The sequence below is a fragment of the Schistocerca americana genome, chromosome 2 (assembly GCF_021461395.2).
Source record: "Schistocerca americana isolate TAMUIC-IGC-003095 chromosome 2, iqSchAmer2.1, whole genome shotgun sequence".
NCBI lineage: Eukaryota > Metazoa > Arthropoda > Insecta > Orthoptera > Acrididae > Schistocerca > Schistocerca americana.
Window position 1 is genome coordinate 340,150,418 of NC_060120.1, and position 4,618 is coordinate 340,155,035.

Genomic DNA, 4,618 nt, shown 5'->3' on the forward strand with positions numbered 1-4,618 from the left:
GGGTGACTGGAATTCGAGAGTAGGAAAAGGGAGAGAAGGAAACATAGTAGGTGAATATGGATTGAGGGAAAGAAATGAAAGAGGGAGCTGTCTGGTAGAATTTTGCACAGAGCATAACTTAATCATAGCTAATACTTGGTTCAAGTATCATAAAAGAAGGTTGTACACATGGAGGAATCCTGGAAATACTAGAAGGTATCAGATAGATTATATAGTGGTAAGACAGAGATTTAGGAACCAGGTATTAAATTGAAAGACATTTTCAGGGGCAGATGTGGACTCTGACCACAATCTATTGGTTATAAACTGTAGATTAAAACTGAAGAAACAGCAGAAAGGTGGGAATTTAAGGAGATGGGACCTGGACAAACTGGTTAAACCAGAGGTTGTACCACGTTTCAGGGAGAGCATAATGGAACAATTGACAGGAATGGGGGAAAGAAATACAGTAGAAGAAGAATGGGTAGCTTTGACGGATGAAATACTGAAGGCAGCAGAGGATCAAATAGGTAAAAAGACGAGGGCTAGTAGAAACCCTTGGGTAACAGAAGAAATATTGAAATTAATTGCTGAAAGGAGAAAATATAAAAATGCAGTAAATGAAGCAGGCAAAAAGGAATACAAACGTCTCAAAAATGATATCGACAGGAAGTGCAAAATGGCTAAGCAGGGATGGCTAGAGGACAAATGTAAGGATGTAGAGGCTTATCTCACTAGGAGTAAGATAGATACTGCCTATAGGAAAATTAAAGAGACCTTTGGAGAAAAGAGAACCACTTGTAAGAATATCAAGAGCTCAGATGGAAATCCAGTTCTAAGCAAAGAAAGAAAAGCAGAATGGTGGAAGGAGTATATAGAGGGTCTATACAAGGGCGATGTTCTTGAGGACAATATTTTGGAAATGGAAGAGAATGTAGATGAAGACGAAATGGGAGATACAATACTGCGTGAAGAGTTTGACAGAGCACTGAAAGACCTGAATCGAAACAAGGCCCCTGGGAGTAGACAACATTCCATTAGAACTACTGACGACCTTGGGAGAGCCAGTCCTGACAAAACTCTACCATCTGGTGAGGAAGATGTATGAGATAGGTGAAGTACCCTCAGACTTCAAGAAGAATATAATAATTCCAATCCCAAAGAAAGCAGGTGTTGACAGAAGTGAAAATTACCGAACTATCAGTTTAATAAGTCACAGCTGCAAAATACTAACGCGAATTCTTTACAGACGAATGGAAAAACTAGTAGAAGCCGACCTTGGGGAAGATCATTTTGGATTCCGTAGAAATATTGGAACACGTGAGGCAATACTGAGCTTACGACTTATCTTAGAAGCTTGATTAAGGAAAGGCAAACCTACGTTTCTAGCATTTGTAGACTTAGAGAAAGCTTTTGACAATGTTGACTGGAATACTCTCTTTCAAATTCTAAAGATGGCAGGGGTAAAATACAGGGAGCGAAAGGCTATTTACAATTTGTACAGAAAACAGATGGCAGTTATAAGAGTCGAGGGACATGCAAGGGAAACAGTGGTTGGGAAGGGAGTGAGACAGGGTTGTAGCCTATCCCCGATGTTATTCAATCTGTATATTGAGCAAGCAGTAAAGGAATCAGAAGAAAAATTTGAGTTGGTATTAAAATCCATGGAGAAGAAATAAAAACTTTAAGGTTCGCCGATGACATTGTAATTCTGTCAGAGGCAGCAAAGGACTTGGGAGAGCAGTTGAACGGAATGGACAGTGTATTGAAAGGAGGATATAAGATGATCATCAACAAAAGCAAAACGAGGATAATGGAATGTATTCGAATTAACTCGGGTGATGCTGAGGGAATTAGATTAGGGAATGAGACACTTAAAGTAGTAAAGGAGTTTTGCTATTTGGGGAGCAAAATAACTGATGATGGTCGAAGTAGAGAGGATATAAAATGTAGACTGGCAATGGCAAGGAAAGCGTTTCTGAAGAAGAGAAATTTGTTAACATCGAGTATAGATATAAGTGTCAGGAAGTCTTTTCTGAAAGTATATGTATGGAGTGTAGCCTTGTATGGAAGTGAAACATGTACGATAAATAGTTTGGACAAGAAGAGAATAGAAGCTTTTGAAATGCGGTGCAACAGAGGAATGCTGAAGATTAGATGGGTAGATCACATAACTAATGAGGAGGTATTGAATAGAATTGGGGAGAAGAGGAGTTTAGGGCACAACTTGACAAGAAGAAGGGACCGGTTGGTAGGACATGTTCTGAGGCATCAAAGGATCACAGATTCAGCATTGGAGGGCAGCGTGGAGGGTAAAAATCGTCGAGGGAGACCAAGAGATGAATTCACTAAGCAGATTCAGAAGGTTGTAGGTAGCAGTAAGTACTGGGAGATGAAGAAGCTTGCACAAGATAGAGTAGCATGGAGAGCTGCATCAAATCAGTCTCAGGACTGAAGACCACAACAACAACATATGTACACAACAGTATTGAAGCATTACAAGAACGGGTCGACGTGGAGACCACACCGTTGGACCATCTCGGCCTATCCATCCTTCACTATAAAGTCTGCTGAGATCTCTCTGAACCGCATGTGAGAACTGATGTTGTGCACCATCATGTTGAAATCACATTTTCTGACGCAAATTGAGGGCACAGCTTCCAAGTATAATATTGTGCCCTGCCCGCGACGTAATAACATATTTTCTTTTTCATCGAAGTATTAAGATTTAACGATATAATTTAAGCAATAAGTCAATGAAATGCGCTGGAAGTCGGCGAATATGTATTCTCAGAATTAAGTGAGCGGCGCATCGTTATTATTTGTGTTTTGTTCTATATAAGAATGCACGCCAGTCTTTTCTTGCCTCTCTCTCTCTCTCTCTCTCTCTCTCTCTTTTTTTTTTTTTTTTTTTTTTTTTTTAACACGTGCCTTTCCGACAGCGTCTTACGCTAACAGGCTCCTACATTCTTCCATTTTGTTCAAATGAACTAAACTTGAATTTCCTGCTAGGAATTTGTTTCATCATTCCATTATTGTCGCCAATTGCGACTACTGAGAGGATCTTATTATGAATACTTTATTCTTTCGCTCCAGAGTTGAGCTAAGATTATTGTAATTTCCAAGTATTTCGCCGAAATGCGGCACAATTATTCGTTATGTTCAAAACTGTGAGAATTGTTCACAAAATGTTAGATTTCAGTACAAAAACTTATTTTGTTAAGTAATAATTGTTTAATTTAGCATTTCTACTTTCATTTTGTAGTGGAAATCACAAATTCCCAATTTATAAATGTTATAGATGGTTTTTACTACTTTCAAGATTTTAAACATGGCTGCAACAGCAACTGTTGAAATTCTTCACGATAAAGGATGACAGTTTTCCTGCAACTGTTTTTGGCTGTCATCCTTTATCGTGGAGTTTTTTACTACATTTTTTCTTACGTTCCAACGCGATTCTCACGAGATTAAATTAAATCATTCTGAATCTCTCGCGAGGCGAGAATCTCGTTACAAATTTCCTTGAGATTACAAAAACACAAATTAAACGCTTTACAGCACCCTACAAGTCTACTGACCTTCACTTCAAACAATAAAAGGTAAAAAAGAGTAGAATAAACTAAGAAGTGAAGTGATCATCTTATGCACTCGATAGTATTGTGTGCATTTTCTGACAAAAATAATTTTTGTTCTGAAAACTAAAAAGTGGCATGTGTGAAATATTTAATTCATTTACTTTTAGTTAATGATAAGAAGTGATACCTCTAATAATCCAAGTACTAACAGTTGTGTGTGATATTTAACTAATAAAAATAACCAATCTCATGCTCATATTTAAAAATAAAAAATCAAGAATAATTGGGATACCTTAAGTTGAATAAATTCTGCTTAATAATTACAAAATGCTAATTTGTACGAAATACGATAAGAACTTGAGATTTCGTCAATATGCTATTTCAAGACATAATTAATTTGAAATATTTATTTAATTGCTGAATTATTACAAATATATGAACATACTTAAGCTTATTTTACATCCATTACAATTTACGCTAGCCGAAGCATAAATTTCCTTAATTCCATAATTATATTCACCCATACTTACAAAATACCGTAGTTACAGCTTGAGTATACAAGAAAGGATCCAATCCGTTTTGCAGAAAGATCACAAGCATGCAGGATCACTTAGCTTGAGTGAAAGGATGCGTTACATATCATAACTGAAACTGTCATAGGACGGAAACAGTACGTTTCTGAACATGAGTTCTCATCAAAATATTATGTTCTCACTATCCTCTACAAGTCCTAGAAGTTTGTAACGGGAATTTTGAACACCCTGTATACATGTATGCGTTAGTGTCTGTATTTTTCGCATTTTACATTCCCACTGTCGTGCTTGTTGTCTTAATATCGATCAGTTGTAATGTATTGCCACCTAGCCTGTTCTCAGCTCCACCAGCATAGAATTAACATTCTCGACAATGATTTAGTGACACAACCCCAGGGTGAGTATCGTATAAACATGTCTGTGTTATTGTCTGTAGCATTAGCGTTTTTACTTATCCAGTGAAATTTTTGCATTAGAACTGAACAATTATGATACTGTGCCATCCACTCCATTCTCGGCTTCACCGACATC